General features: G+C 41.8%; 1 protein-coding gene across 2 annotated transcripts in view; it reads right to left on the reverse strand.

The window, feature by feature from the left end:
• The window catches only part of PKHD1 (PKHD1 ciliary IPT domain containing fibrocystin/polyductin), a 484,027-nt gene that overhangs the window by 335,111 nt on the left and 131,319 nt on the right, over positions 1 to 17,597 (reverse strand). The gene's annotated exons all lie outside the window — the stretch shown is intronic.

Here is a 17,597-nt window from a genome sequence, read left to right on the forward strand (position 1 = left end):
AAAATCACAGAGAGCAGTTTCAGGCTCATGCAAGAGGCAGAGAACAGGCTTCAATGTCTCATGTGGTTATGGAACCTCAAGTCTGATAAATACAATGGAATCCGATGGGAGAAGGTGATTACCTCCAGGTTAACACACGGTACCCTCTCTCCACACACGTCTCCCCACGCAGATTCCAACCTAGTGTGAAGCCCCAGTTCCTATAAAACAACTGCCTAGAAGGGCCTCCGATGGGATGTTAGGGGCAGATGGGAGAAGACTGCTAAAAAGGTGAGGCGCGTGTTTATACCACCAGTAACCGCACCTCCACATAGAACTGGGCCCAGAGTATTTCTGAGAGAGAAAGTGGACAAAGATATTGCTAGAAAAGCCACGAGATTTTTCAGGAGGATGCACTGACCCCAGGTCACTAGTCCTGAGCTGTATCCTGAGCTCCATCACCAACGAGGCTTGGGGATAAGGAAAAGAGGGATCTTTTTATGATCTGCATTGACGAAGGAGAAATGAAATCAGTGACTGGCCCCAGCTTAAAAGATGGAGGCATTCCTGTTGTGGCTCAGTGGATTAAGAATCCAACTAGTATCAAAAAAAAAAAAAAATGGAGTTCCCATCGTGGTGCAGTGGAAATGAATCTAACTAGTATCCATGAGGACACAGGTTCAATCCCTGGCCTCAATCAGTGAGTTAAGGCTCCAGCGTTGCCGTGAGCTGTGGTGTAGGTTACAGACATGGCTTGGATCTGGCATTGCTGTGGCTGTGGCATAGGCTGGCAAACAGCTCTGATTCGACTCCTAGCCTGGGAACCTCCACATGCCATGAGTACAGCCCTAAAAAGATTAAAAAAAAAAAAAAAGAATCCAACTAGTATCCATGAGCACTCTGGTTCAATTCCTGGCCTCGCTCAGTGGGTAAAAAATCTGATGTTGTCACAAGCTGCCATGTAGGTCGAAGATGGGGCTAGGATCTGGTGTTGCTGTGGCTGTGGTATAAGCTGGCAGCTCTGATTAGACCCCTAGCCTGGGAACTTCCACATGCTGCAGGTGCAGCCCTAAAAAGAAAAACAAAAGAGAAAGAGAGAGATGGAGAGGCATCAGACACAGTGATAAGCCTTCCCAGCACCACAGAAAAAAAGAATGTGGTGCCTGACCATCATTGTGGGCTGTATGAATTGTGTCCACAGGCTGACCATTTGCAGATTCAAAAAGTAGGAGGAAAGTTTAGCTCTTTACTGATTTTACGCTGAAGTTGAGGACAAGGAGATAAAACCACAGAAAGGGCTCCTTATAAAGCTAGACAGTCTACATCCTTATTATCCTTTAATTCACTCCTGTAGGATCCACAAAGATGGGGAGGGGGGGAGCACAAACAGGAGGAAACTGGAGTGAATAAAGTGCTGAAAAGATGGAAAAGACTGAACGATGGTAAAGGCACTCCAGAGAAAGGTGAATAGTATCAGCCCTGACTCACTAATGACAGGACTTTGGGAAAATTGCAGCCACTGGCCTTGCACCACATCCATAGCAATGCCAGATCTGAGTCATGTCTGCAACCTACACATAGCAAGACCTGATCCTTAACCACTGAATGGGGCCAGGGATCGAACCTGCAACCTCGTGGATACTGGTCGGGTATCCGAGCCATAATGGGAACTCCCTGCATCATTTTTTTTTTAATTCCACATATACGTGAGGATATATGTATATGTATGGCTGAATCCTTGCTCTATAGCAGAAATCAACACAACATTGTCAATAAACTATATTTCGATAAAATTAAAATTTAGAAAAGATGATGTTTTAGACAGATTTCCTCAGCCTAGAGCTCTTGAAGGTACAGGGTCCCTTAGCGGCACTGGGATGGAAACAAAAGCTCACAAGGGATAAATGAGGAATTTAGAATTAACAGGTAGTACTGTATATAGAACAGAAAAACAACAAGACTCTACTATATAGCACAGGGAACTATATTCAATGTCATGTAACAACCTATAATGGAAAAGAATTTGAAAAAGATACATATATAACAGAATCACTTTGCTATACACCTGAAACTAACACAAAATTGTCAATCAGCTATACTTCAATTTAAAAAAAAAGCTGAGGAGGTGGGAACAGGGATCTGGGGATCTGTCATTTTAACCATGTTCTGGATGGCACTTGTGCTTCAAATTTGAGGACCCATTCAAAGCAAGGAAGCAGGAATTTCCCTTCACACCAGCCCCTCAAGCTCAGGGAAGGCTTGCAAGCTGTAGATGAGCCATGAGGAGTATGAAGAATTAAACAGTGTGAACCCTTCTGAGACCTGAGCCCAGGGTTCAGATCCATCGCCCAGCCACAGCACTGCACAGAAAACCTGGGCTCGTGACCCCCATGATAGAAAGATCTGGAACAACTAGACATTCATCAGGTAAAAGGATGTCAGAGAAGGACCATGCTATGCTGTCGTCCATTAATGAATTTTAGAATCTTTCAAAACTCACAATTCACACCGATACTTGTTGTTGCCCTGGGGGAATTTAAAGACCTGCTCGCTTGGAAGCAGCTGTGTGTATGAGGATCTGCTTTCTCTGTGTTATGTCAGCATGGCCTGGCCCGTCAACCTTTGACAACTGCTACCCTCAGCTCCAACCAGGCAGGTGGGCAGGTCCAACACTGTTTATCTCCTCTTTACAGTTGAGGAGGCAAAGACGGCAGAGTTTAAATATTGTGTTGAAGACCCCGGAGGTGGAGAGAGCCTGGACACAGCTGAGCCAGATCTCACCTCCGTCTTGTCATTCACATGGCCTCTCCTGGGAATGCTCTTTGCCAAAATACCCTACCGCTCACTCCTTTACTTTACTCGGGTCTCTGCTCGAGCTCCATGCCCTCCCTGTCTCCTCATGAAAATGCTAGGTCCAATCGCTCCTTCTCCCTAATTACTTTATCTTGGTCTAAGACCGTACCATTCCTTGTGTATTCATCACCCATTAAGCTTACTCAGATGAAAAACAGACTTTTGTTTTGGTCACTGCTATACCCCCAACCTCCCTAAATACTGTCTAACACATAGTAAGTGCACAATAAAAATCGATGAAATTATTTCCTTTTTTTGGTCTTTTTTTGTCTTTATTTTTCAATTGAAGTATAACTGATTTATAATATTGTGATAATTTTGTTAATTTCAGGTATACATCCATGTGATTCAGTTATATACACACGCATGTGTGTATATATAAATCTATTCTTTCTCAGATTCTTTTCCATTACAAGGTGTTATTATAAGATATCGAATACTCGGAGTTCCCATCGTGGCTCAGTGGTTAATGAATCCAACTAGGAACTGTGAGGTTGCGGGTTCGATCCCTGGCCTTGCTCAGTGGGCTAAGGATCCAGCATTGCCACGAGCTGTGGTGTGGGTTGCAGACGCGGCTCGGATCCTGAGTTGCTTTGTGGTTCTGGTGTAGGCCGGTGGCTACAGCTCTGAGTTGACCCCTAGCCTGGTAACCTCCATATGCCAAGGGAGCGGCCCTAGAAAAGGCAACAAGACACACACACACACACACACACACACACACACACACAGTTATCAAATACTGTTCTACTGTGCTATACAGGAGGTCCTTGTTGTTACCTATTTTATGTACACATTACTATATATAAAATAGATGAGATGATTTCTTAACTGAATCTTCCTCCTGCTAAACCCACATGCATTTATAGATGTTACACACACACACACACACAAAACTGCACGCATAAGTTTACATGCGTTCTTGATACAAAAGGTGGGAAAATTCGTGATAAAACCAAAAATACTTTAAAATGCTTCATCCCCTAGGCCTCCTAATCCATTGAGTTTGCTTCACACCTTTTCCCACTCTGTTCTGTGTTTTCAAACTCTTTCAACTTAACCCAAACAATGGTGAGTATTGCCTTTGGAATGGACAAGCAATGAGATCCTGCTGTATAGCACTGAGAACTGTATCTAGTCACTTATGATAGAGCATGATAACGTGAGAAAAAAAGAATGTATACATGTATGTGTGACTGGGTCACCATGCTGTACAGTGGAAAATTGACAGAACACTGTAAACCAGCTATCATGGAAAAAATAAAAATCATTATAAAAAAAATAAAACCCAAGACTCAGAGTCAATCCCTCAGTGAAATCACCCACTGATTTTTTTCTTTCACCTTAAGTCTCATTAATCTATGTGGTAGATTTCAAATGATTATAAATGTCAAGCATAACATTTCAAAAGAGCTAAGCTTCCTTCTGCCCAAAACTTTTCCTTGCCATAATAAAGATATCTTGAGATATGTAAAATTTTATCAATGATTCATGCTTATTACAAAACAAGGACTAAATATTAAAAGTCCTACAAAAATTAATGCATCCTCAACAATCTGACAGCAGCCTGGGGAAGTAGAAGGGCCTTTTATTTCCATGATTGCAGGTTGTCGCTGAACCCATGATTACACGTATGCTGTCATAAGAATTTGTGCTCCACCTTTTCATGGTTGACACAATAATGGTATAATTCCCTACACAGGACTCCTAGGGCAATAACCCCATGAGCTAATGGATGTGGCTTACTTTTCAACACTTTTATCCTTCAATTCCTATCACTTGGATATAATCAATCAAAAAAAGGAATGCCGATAGCATCACTAAGAAAGACTTGTTGTCCATTTATTTGAAAGCCTCTCAGCTGATCCCAAGGTGATGTTTTTGGTGAAACCCATGCTCTTTGTCACCAACTCAACTCTCTGGTCAACATAAATTTCACTTGCACCAAATATAAGCTCTTACCACTACAGTCCTCAAGGTGTTCAACCTTTAACTTTAGTTTTCAGATAAACAAATCACTCACTCCCATTCTGCAGATGAAGAAAATCGTCTCTCGAAGGGCATGTAGGGAGGGATGGGGTGAAAAATAGAGATCTGGGAACTATCCAGAACACGGCCTCATTTCCACCTCAGAAACGACAGCCCCGAAGAAACCCAGACAAAACCCTCCAAACGGAAACAAAACACAAGCGAAAACTTTCCTGCCTCAGCTAGAAGCTTATGCAATTTGTTTTCTTCTTACAGCTTGTCAGCACTTCTCTGAACTTCAGGGATTGTGCAGTGTCTGCAAATCTTATGTGTCACCTTAAATGTATTTGCAGCCCCACCAGAGTTATCTTGAAAGAAATGATCGATCAGCAAGTTGGACCATCAGACAGAGCAAAGCCCTGTGTGCGAGCGTCTGTGTTCAGCTGGGGTGGTGGAGGAGGTAGGATGTGGGGATCTTTCTAGTCACAGTGCCTCCTGGATGACAAAGACAAGGAGGAACCGTTCTGACAACCTCCCCAGAATGCCTGTTTCAGCAGACAAGCCCTGGAAATAGGAAAAGACAAGTCCCAGCCACTGACGCTTTCTCCACCCTTTACGGAAGTCTTCTGTTTTCTCCAAAGGACTTATGGTCACTGAAACATCGTGTATGGTGTATATTTCAGTCAAGCCCCAATGGAACATAAGCTTCAAAAGAGCTTCTTGGTTTTCCACTGCAACCCCAGTACCTACAACAATGCCTGGCATGTGGAAGCTTCCCCCAAAATACATTTGAATGAATAGTCAACTCTCCTGTGGGCTCATAATCACTACGCCTTAATTATAAAACATAAGAATATTGTTTTAATAACAAATAATTTTACGTGAAACTGCATTTTTTCTTTGTTCAGTGCTTTTTTTACCTAGAAATGTTTTTAAACCAAAATGTTTTTTTCTTTTGTAACATCCTCCATTCTTTTAGGCATAGGATACCCTTTTCTCATTCTGATACAAATAGCACTTACATGTTCTTCTCAATTTGTAGGATTTTATATTTGCATGTTAGTCCTCAGCTAATTTAGAATTCGTAATGATGGGGAGTTTTCCAATTTTCCTTATTTTTTATCTTTGCTTTTTTTCCCCAAATAGTTAACTTCCCTCACACCACTTACTAAAATAATGTTTTCACTCCCAACTGAGAGTCTTAGCTATTTTAATAACTGCATTTTAATGTTGGATGATATTTAGCTTGTTAGCCAATTAAAATTGCAAAACTGGAGTTCCCATCTTGGCGCAGCGGAAATGAATCCAACTAGGAACCATGAGGTTGCAGGTTCGATCCCTGGCCCCGCTCAGTGGGTTAAGGATCTGGCATTGCCGTGAACTGTGGTGCAGGTCGCAGACATAGCTCAGATCTGGCATTGTTATGGCTCTGGCATAGGCCGGCAGCATCAGTTCTGATTAGACCCCTAGCCTGGGAACCTCCATATGTTGTGGGTACAGCCCTAAAAAGACAAAAGACAAAAAAAAAATTAAAACATAAAATATAAAATTGCAAAACTTTTATGTAAGAGCTAACGATACAAGTATTTCTTTTACATACATCTGACCTCATCCATATTCTAAAGGTGTCCCTCTTATCATTGAAAAAGAGACGTATAGCCAGATAACTGATATAATATGGGATTAATTCAATAATTAAAGGCATAACCAAGGTGCTATGGGAGTTTAGAGGCTTAGATGGCCAACTATGGTAGAGGCCACCTTACTGGTAAAATCCAGTGCATTATGTACCTTTCCTTTCCTCAATCTGGACACCACAGATAAGTTAACAGAGGCCAAGATTATTTCATGGTTACGAAACCAAAAAATGCTCATTGGAGGAAAAGTCTACCATCTACAAATCCAGGATTAAGAATAGCACCCCTGACCTATAATCTAATAACTCCTTAGGGAACAAAAAGGAAATTAAATTAGTTTGGCATAATTTGTTCTTACTGAGCTCATGCTGGCTCTAAGTGATCACTTTCTTTTCTCGGTGCTTCTAAACCCTTCAGGATGATGAGACAGCATGAGAAAGTCCCTCCACCCTGCCCAGCACACTGACTCCTCATACGTCAACACCACCTTCTGCCAGCGACTGGAGCCCAACTCACATTTACACTTTGTCCCTGTTAGAAACCGGGGCAGGTCACTAGCTTCCCTCTCCCTTCCATGCACATCCCAAACAGCAAGATTTCTCCGAGAATGCTGGTATCAGCTCAATGCTTCATCCAGGTAAGTTATTTTAGAACTCTTAAGCTTTAGTACAGTCTGCAAATACAACAAACTTGCAAAACTTTTCTTCATCTCTTCCATCTTTAAAAAATTTTTTTATTAAAGCATACTTGATGTACAATGTTGGTTAATTTCTGCTGTATATTTCAGTCAAGCCCCAATGGACTTCCATATGGTCTATCCCAAGAGACTGGATATAGTTCCCTGTGCTATAGAGTAGGACCTTGCTGTTCATTCCTTCTAAATGTAATAGTTTGCATCTACTAACCCCAAACTCCTCTTCCATTTGAATCTTCAAATCTCCTCAATGTCTCTTCTGAATTACAAGCCATTGTAATTACGTTCCATTGTCCAACACCTCCGACAGCCTAAGAGCAGTGCTAGACATTTGACTTATAGTATCCTTAAGCCTCACAACTGGAAAACCTATATATTCCTCTCTCCACCTGAATTTTTTCAATGTTCAATTTTTTTTTTTTTTTTTTGGTCATGCCCATAGCATCCAAGTAGTTCCTGGGCCAGAGATCAAACCCGAGCCACAGCAATGATGCCAGATCCAGATCCATAACCCACTGCACCACCAAGGAACTCCATCAATGTTCAATTTTAAAAATTATTCATAATGGCTAACACTGTGGAGTGCACTTCACAGATAATATCACACTCAAATCCTCACAGACTCTTCTCAGCCTCCATGCCTGAAACTTTGGAGCCAATGGATCTCTAGACTCAATAAATATTTATAGTGTGAGGCTCTGGATTAGGCCACAAAAGTAAACAAGTTCCTGATCTCAGGAAGCTTGTATCTTAGGGAGATCAAGTTAGTGGAGTGTGAGCCAGAGGCACTCTGACAAAGGAGACGCTAGGTGTGTTGCAGACTCAGCAAGGAGCACAGAGAGGGCAGTGAGGCCTGAAGGTGGGAAGGCTGCACAGCTCTGTTGCCTTCCTGCTGAAGCAGTGGGCCATTCATTCACTTTTCCCACTTAAAGACCTCAAGTTTTCTGCCTGTCATAGAAAAAAGAATCAAGTAAAATATGCAGTAGTCTATAACAGGGTCAGCCAACTGCAGCCTGGCTCATTCACTCTACTGATAAATAAAGCTTTATTGGAACATCGATTGCACCATTCACCTACATACTGCTGCTGGCTGCTTTCCATATGTGACAGAGATTCTATGGCCCACAAAAGCTAAAATATTTACCCCCTGGTTCTTTATAGAAAAAGTTTGCCTATTCCTGGTATACTCCAATTTATATGATTAATATAATAAGAAGAACTGATATTGTCCAATTACCTATAATATACTTGGTACGCTACATGTATATTCTATCGATACCGAGATATGTTCAAAATAGAACTTTTTATGATTAAAAATAAAAAATTATAACACAGCTACCTAAGAGTTTGGGGACTGGAAGCAAAAGGAGGTATTGAAATCCTGGAAACTGGTTCAATTCTCTTCATTCTCCAGTAAGCAATAAGCCAGGTCTCTGAAAGCTACATAAAGGCAAGTGGTGTGAGGGCATGTGTGTGTGTGTGTGTGTGTGTGTGTGTGTGTGTGTGTGTGTGTGAGTGACACCTGGGCCTGAGCACATACACACATACAGTCAAATCAGAAGACTGACAGATACATGCGAGCCTTTTCTGCAGAGCTGACACACTGCCATTTAACCAGTGAGCACGGAGCATGTGTTTCTGTTCCCAGTCACCAGTAAGAGACAAGGTTAACATTTTAAGTGATGGACTACAGCGTGTTATTTCCCCATGCAATGGACCCGTGACTGCGCTGCCTTTGAAAACACTTAATTTCAGTGATTGAATACACGGGAGTGCACTTTCCCCGCTATGAACCTTTGACAGCTCCTCAGTTTCATACACCAGGGGGACTTTTTTCCCCTCTTTTCCCCCCTCCCCCTTATACCTGAAGGAAAGCAAAATGAATATGTGGTGGCAGAGAGAAAAGGAGGAAGCCCAGAGAATGAAAACTGGTTTGTAAGCATCGTGTATTTTACAATAGACATACTCACCGCCATCTGCTCTAATTACTTTTAATGTTTGGGCTACCATCTTCATACAATAGAAATAATGATCTCCTCAAGGGCAAAAAAAAAAAATTTTTTTTTTTACAGAAACAAACAAAAGTTGATTGCATTTAGCTCCCAGGCTAAAGAAGCATCAAGCTACTTTGTAGTGAGCAATCAATTAGGAAAGTGGGTATGTCTCTGATTAACACAGACAACTCAGGTCTCCTCTGTGGTGCCCTCCCCCTGCCTCCTTTTCCCACCTCTTTGGAGGACTTGTGCCCATAGCTCATAGAGGGCAAGGAGGTGCCCAGACATGCTTCTAGGTCCGAGGACACACCCCATAAATTCCTTACATTTGGATCAGAATCAGACCAAGCCAAGTCTTCTCCCTATCTTCAATTTGGCATCAGATATGCCCAGAGTTGAAAAATGCTAAATATAAAGGTAGGTGTTCTACCAAGAGTACAGATCAGTCCCCTCCTGGGGTGAGCTCCCCAGAGGCCACCCCAAACCTGAACCCCTCATTGGAAGCTAGAACTAACAGCCTATTAAAGTCTTCAGGAGTGGAAATGACCCAGACCCCCCCAGAATAGGTCTCTTCCTTGGTACCCAGGAGAGCTGAGGACCCAGTGAAATACATGGAGTCCAGAAAGACAAGGAATAGATGGCTGCAATGTCAGTGGAACCTTGACTTTCACAAAAGCCTTCTCAAACCCCCAAGTTTGAGCATACTACCATATTAACAATTCTGAGATGCCTCTCCCCCAGGATTCCTTCCCCCTGGTGTATATACCCTACTCATTCCCCTCCCCCTTAGTAGGAATAGGGCTGATGAATAGGATGGGCTGTCAGATTACATCATACAGCATGATCAGATTACATCATATGGCAATGGTGAAGGTATTTTGCAGGTATAATTAACTTCAGAAATCAGTTGACTTTGGGTTAATCTAAAGGGGGACAGACATGTCATATATATGGGAGCTCTTAAAAGACAGATTCCCTCACTGACTTTGAAGGAGCAAACTGCCATGTTATAAAGAAGACCACATGATAGGACCCAAGAGCAACCTCTAGGAGCTGAAATGGTCCCTGCACAACAGCCAACAAGAAAATGAGGCCCTCATCCCACAGCAGAAAGAAATTGGCTTCTGCCAACAATGTGAACAAGACTGAGGAAAGATGTTGAGTTCCAAATGAGGATGTAGCCAGGCTGACACTCAACTTTGGCCTTTTGAGATGCTAAGCTGAGACCCCCAGTTTCTCTGTGCCCAGATGTCTGACCTGCAGAAACTTGGAAATCATAAATGGGCATTTGGCATAGAAAACCAATACACCATCATAATGGCTTTCTTCTTTTGGAGAGTAATTTTCAGAGAATGCCATTGAGTTTTCCTCCTTTCATAGAAGTCACTGCTCAAAAGGTGGATATCAAGACCAAGCTGGGTAGGCAGAAGGCCAGGTGGTTCCTTCACTGCTTAAATGACTCCAAAGGATATGCAACACAGATTTTTTTTTAATTTCTGATGCCAAGAAGTTTAAACTAAGACCTGACAGAGAACTCATTTGCTCAGGAAGAGTTAAAACTGATAAAGATAAACAGCAAAGGCCATAGGACCACTATGTCTTTACAACTTTTCTCTACCTAGGCTGAAGAAATGCAAAACCTTTCTGGTCCTGAACATGACCATGATTAGTCTCCTTTGGGAGATACTAAGAATTTTTGAAAGCCCAGATTCCAACTTGACTTCTGAGTATGGTATTTGAATATAATTGATAGTAATAGCACTTCTTTTTTACTTGTGTTGCTTCCTAAGGAGAGAGGAAAATCTGACTTTTTTTATTCTCTCACTTAAAAAAAAAAAAAAGGCAATGTTTTGCAGAGAAAAGTCAAACTCAGAAACCAGAGAGATTCATCCGTACGAGTACCTAGTATCTTCATCAGCCTTGACTAAATCACTTTTCCCTCCTTTTCTAAGCTTCAGGGTAGAGATTAAGGTACCTTTTAGGAAGGATGAGAGAAATATTCATTTAGGTTTTTAGATCTCTTGATATCAAAGTAGCATCATGTTTTATTCTTAAGCAATCATGCATATATTGTCTGGTATTTGATGAAGCAAAAGGATTTGCTTTAAGGCTAATACCACAAAACTATCAGTTCTGCTTGAGGAATGAGGAAGCCCTGAAAGATTAAATGATGGGTTTCAGAGCCAGGATGCAATCTCAAGAATCTAGAATTTCAGGAACCTGCCTGTCCATGGCAGTGCAGATGTTGTTCTTGTATACACAGGTTGTGTTGGTTAAAATCCCCTTTGTGAACCTTCAGTGGGCACACTCTATGGGCCAGGCACTACAGGGCCCTCCCCTTATAACTGAATTTATAAGCTCTTAGAGCCCAGTTTCAAGTGCATTGTTCCCTTTACTCTAAACGCATCCGCCACACACTGTCCCCTTTCTGCCAAACCCTGTTTATTGGTTCCAGATGCAATGAATCATCTACTGACTTGAGCGACATTAGAGGTAAACACAAAGGTTCAAATGTAGAGATAATTGAATAATACCAACTACCAGTAACAGCAGTCCAGGCAAAGGAGGAAATAGACCCGGAGATTTCAGATAGGGCCGTCTGATGGAAACCCTCCACTCTCAGGATCAGAACCACATGCTATTTTGACATGATGGAAAAATCTCTATGTTCTGATTTTTCCAAATTTTCATATGCCAATGATCAGAATGGGTAGGTGTGGCAAGCAGGTGGTGACCTGATTTAAACATCCCCATGATTAGAAATAAAACATCCAAAAATCAACTAGACTGCCATGCATTTCATATCTCAAAGCAGTGTGCATCAGCTGTGTGTGTATATATATATATATATATATATATATATATATATATCATATATATATATAGATGTATATATATATATACATATATTTATTAATTTTATTTATCAGCAGTCAACTGTTGATAAATAAAATTAATAAAATATATGCATTTTCCCAGTAAACTCTTGACTGCTGATAAATAAAATATATGCATTTTTCTGGTAAACTCTTCTTTATGGAAAGCCCCATAAAGCAAAAATTATCTAAAGCTCTTCCAAAAACTCATAAAGCTCAATATAATTTCCAGAGAACACAATGAACTTTAATCACTTGCTTCACCTGGCATTCATTGTATACAATGCACATAACATATAAACACAAGTATGTGTATAACATATACACATGAGTTTATACAAACACTTGAAAAACTTTTCTTGTTGTGTCTTTAAAGGCAGAAAACTCAGAACCTTCGGTGAATACTTAACCATCCACAGCCACAGTTATCATCCAAGAAGTTTGGAAGTTTAAGAGCCACAAAGACCCCCATGAAGTGAGCCTTAAAGCAGCAGCAATCAACTCTCTTGGGATCCAAGGAGGGAGTAATTCAATAAGCAATATTGGAGAGTGATCAGAGGTCTCCATATCTCACAGAACACACGCAACATGCCTTTCCATGGAATTGCCCCAACTTTTGGGAATTACCCCCTTGCTGGAAATCAGGACCTCAACTGGCTGAGGATGAATTATTTATGTACTTCTGTTTTGCCTTAAGTAAACAGAAACTTCTTTCCCCATTTTCCCCATGGGAAGAAACTGAGCTCCCAACAAGTGCCTTTATTAACTTAAGGGTTAATGAAAGCTTTGATATCTATTCTAATATCTTATTTCTAAAATGTGAAATTAAGTGATGCTCCAAGATGACTTAATGAACTGAGCATAGCTAGAGTCAGGACAAGAGCCAAATCAAAGTGATTTGTTTCTTCTACCAGAAGATATGGTCTTTATTTTTAAAATAACACAGCCTAAGGAGCGCTTCTAAAATTTTCTTGATCAACCAATCAACATGCATTTTGGTAGGTATGAGCCACATCAGTGGATCCCATGAAAAAAGCTAGCAAGCGGTGGTACAGCGTTCCATTATTTTCCGTTTGATATTTATGGAAAACTCCTCTAGGTGAAGTCTCTTTGCCTGGGATCTCTCCAAAGGTGTCTTGATGTTTTAGAAAATTAAGAGAAAAGAAGTCACTTTACCCCCTCATCGATCATATGAAGCAGAAAAAAATACCCTTTCCCTGTTAACTCCCTCCTCTTTTCCATTATACTCAACTACCTGGTGTTGGAAGGTAGCTTTTAGTCTGTAAGTCTTCAAGTTTTTCATATGGGCAGTCCAAAGCAAACCCAAACTCTAGTTTAAACCTTTTGAACACATTGAGAACATTTATTGACCATGTAATGGACAAAGATCATTAACACCTGCCCTAATTCTCTAAGCAACCAAGATGATTAAAAAAAAAAAAAAGATACCCAAAGGATGTTTAGAAAATAGGAGGAAAAAAATCAGAAAATAAAGTTTATTTACTGTCCGCAGACTAAGTCAGAGACTTGGATTTTAAAGGTAGAACTTAGGCCAACATAATTTATATAGAAGATGCTTTTTTGAATTTTTGTAGGGGAAATCTTCATGGCATTGGATTTGGCAATGATTTCTTTGAGGTGACACTAAAGGCACAGCAACAGCAAAACAGATAAATTGGACTTTGTCAAATTAAGAACTTTTGTACATCAAAGGAACAGAATCAACGGAGTGAAAAAACAACCTGTGAAAATGAAGAAAGTATTTGCAAATCATATAAAAGATAAAGGATTGATATCCAGAATATATAAAGAGATTTTGAGTTGTAACAACAACAAAAACAAACAACCCTATTACAAAATTGTCCATGGGCTTGAATAAAGATCTCTTCAAAAAAGATACATTAATAGCTAATAAATATATGAAAAGATGCTCAACATCACTAATCATTAGGAAAATACAAATCGAAACCAAAATAAGATGTCACTTTACAGCCACTAGGATGGCTATCAGTTAAAAGAAAAACAAAATAACAAGGATTAAAGAGAATATGTAGAATTGGAACCCTTGTGCATCGTTGGTAGGAAGGTAAAATGATGCGGTTGCATTGGAAATGGCATGGCAGGTCCTCACAACATTAAACATAGGAGAACCATATGATTCTGACCATTCCACCTCAGGGTATACATCCCAAAGAATTGAAAGCAGGGACTCGAACGGATATTTTACATCCATGTTCATAGCAGCATTATTTACAATAGCCTAGAAGTGGAAGGAAGTAGCCCATCACAGATGAATGGACAAACAAAATGGTATATACATATAATGAATGTGGTATATACATATGATGGAATATTATCCATCCTTATAAAGGAAGGACAATCTGATACATGCTACACCATGGAAGAATATTATGCTAAGACAAACAATCCAGTCACAAAAGGATAAATATTGCATGAGTCCATTTAGATGAAGTACCTATGCTGTCAAAGTCATGGAGACAGAAAGTAGAATGGTGGTTTCCAGGATGTGGAAGGAGGGAGAACAGGCAGTCAGTGTTTAGTGAGCATGGAGTTTCAGTTTGTAAAGATGGAAGTGTCCTGCAGACATGGTGGTGATGGCTGCACAACAATGTGAATGCATTTAATGCTACTGACTTGTACACTTAAATTAAAATGGTGACTTCTATTTTTGTCTTTTTAGGGTCACACCTGTGGCATATGGAGGTTCCCAGGCTAGGAGTCGAATCAGAGCTGTAGCCACTGGCCTACGCCACAGCCACAGCAACATGGGATCTAAGCTGCGTCTGTGACCACACCACAGCTCACACCAATGCCAGATCCTTAACCCACCGAGCCAGGCCAGGGATCAAACCCACATCCTCACGGATACTAGCTGGGTTCATTAACCACTGAGCCACAACAGGAACTCTAAAATGGTGACTTTTATGCTATGCGTATTGTACCACAGTGGCAGAGGAAGAAGAGGGGACTCGTTTGAGAGCAAGCTGCCTGTCATTGATGGAGAAATAAAGGTGATTGTGGGTCCCAACAAAGAGAACAGATCAGGGGTAATAAAAAGGAATTTATCCAAGAAGCAGACTGAATTATTGGGCAGAGCAAAGTTCCCCACCCCAGAAAAGTAATGTAGCAGCCCGCCAGAGAGAGTTCAAGGCCAAGGACCTCAGTTGGAAGATTTGTGGTAAACTCACCAAAAAGCCCATGAGAAAGCTAATGATGGTACCTCTCCCGCCCACAGTCACTAACCCTAACCCTAACCTCTCCCACCCGCAGTGCACTTGTTGTCTTGTTGCTGTATCTGCCACATCTGATATTTACCATCTCTTCCCCTGGGCCAACTCTTAGGAGAAGTAGGGAAAGAGATGGAGAGAAGAGGGAAATTACCATTCCCCAACAACTAGCTTCCAAGCCATCTGGGGGTGGGAAAGTCAATTTTTAAACTAAATAAACATTTGAGGCTTTGAAATTATATTGGACTGCATTGGAGTTAGATGATTCTCAGAGCCTATCAAGACTAATGCCTTCAAAAGCAGGTCAGAAGATAAGGACCCAGTTACCGGAGACCTTGGCCAGGGTGTTTCAGGGAGGAGGGGCTGTCAAAGCCAAGAAGCTTGAAGAGAAGGATGGAGCTTGGGGCGGGGAACTGGAAACAGCCAATGGCAGTATCCTTTCTACAGCTGTGCCAATGAAGGGAAAGAGGAGTCAACCACTTCATGGAAGGGGCCGGAGGATCCAAAGAAGATTAGGGCAAGGTTGAAGTTCTTCAATTAAGAGTAAACAGTTTAGGAGTTCCCATCGTGATGCAGCAGAAACGAATCCGACTAGGAACCATGAGGTTGCGGGTTCGATCCCTGGCCTTGCTCAGTGGGTTAAGGATCCCGCATTGCCGCGTGCTGTGGTATAGGTCACAGACGCTGCTTGGATCTGGCATTGCTGTGGCTCTGGCAGCAACATCTCCGATTCGACCCCTAGCCTGGGAACCTCCATATGCCACAGGTGCAGCCCTAAAAACACAAAAGACAAAAAAAAAGAGTAAACAGTTTATACATTGAGAAAAGTGAGATAATGGAACAAAGGAAAAGAAAGGAGATTGTGGATGATGTCAAATGCTGCCGGGAAAGGGTTAGGGTTAGGGTTAGGGTTAAGGAGAGGAAGTGGCCTAGAACACATGGGCGGAGATCAGCCTCATCCCACCAACCCTGGCAGTCCCCAAGCATCCATCCCCTTCTTGCTCACTGGCACATCCTTCCTGGAATCTGCCAGCACCTCCCTTAGCCTCTGCTTCCATCTACCTTATGACAACTCTCGAATCTGTATTTCAAACCCTGAACTCTGCTCTAAACTCTAAAGCTAGACATCTTCACATGTGTGGTACATGGAGCACTCAACCACAGCCAGTGTAAAACTGCATCCTGTATCTTCCCCTTCCTATAAACTCACTCACTCGGTTGTTGACACTTAGTGGCACACCATCCACCCCGTTTACAGCGCCCCCAACTCCCCTATACCTCCTCCTAATCTCTACCTCCATCTTTTCTCAGAAGGGCAAAATCTGGATGCTTGCAAAAGAAGGTAGAGAAGTTAAAGGTTAAAGAATATTCTTAGAAATACTTCCCAGACTATGACCCTACTTACAGAAAATGTAACTCCTTGGCTTTTAAAAAGAAATCATGCAAACCTTTAACACTCTGAACAATACGGCTTGCTCAACATGATCTCATGTCATTAAAACCTTTATCTGTGAACCAAATATCATATAAAAATTGTGGAGTTCCTGTTGTGGCTCAGGGGTAACGAATCCGACCAGTTTCCATGAGGATGCAGGTTCGATCCCTGGCCTTATTCAGCATTGCCAGGAAGTCACCAAAATGTGTCTATTCACCTCATAAGTGCCTCTTGGCTCCAGCTTATCTTTTCTGTGTGCAGGGCAACAGAAGGTGCTCACAGGTACCTAGATCTTCTTGACTAAAGGTTCCGTGAGGGCAGAGAGCAAATCTCTTTATGCAGCTAGCCTTTAGCTCAGTACTTGGCCCACAGCAGGTGTGTAATGAATACTTACTGGAAGAATGACCATCATTGTGACAGCTGAGCTGGTCTCATTGCTACTCTGCTCACAGCCTTCCACCCCGCTGTCCACTACTGAGACTGCCAATATTCGATATTCTCTTCCTTCAAAGAAATGTAAAACCCCTCACCTAGAACTGGTCTCCCCAGCCTCATCTTCCACTCCTTCCTGCACCTCCACTGGAACAAGCAGCATCCTCAAGCTATACCAAAAGCCACACCACCTCCTAAACATACCCTGACCATGGCGATGCCTTAGTGCCTCTGTCCTGGGCAATACAGTCATTCCTCAAGGTCTGGTTCCACTTTTAAATTTCCCTGCGACGACTTCCGCAGACTCTTGAGAAACTGTTCTTTGCTCATTGCCTGCCCTGCATTCCGCTCTTACTGCTTTTGTGGTCCACATTTACCCCGATGTTGACCTTGCTAGAATGTGAGTTCTAGAGGGCAGGGGCTGCCTCGTAATTGCCCACATATCACGCAAGTTACCAGCATGGTACCTGGAATGCAGGGGGCA

This window comes from Phacochoerus africanus, chromosome 9 (genome assembly GCF_016906955.1).
Source record: "Phacochoerus africanus isolate WHEZ1 chromosome 9, ROS_Pafr_v1, whole genome shotgun sequence".
Taxonomy (NCBI): Eukaryota; Metazoa; Chordata; class Mammalia; order Artiodactyla; family Suidae; genus Phacochoerus; species Phacochoerus africanus.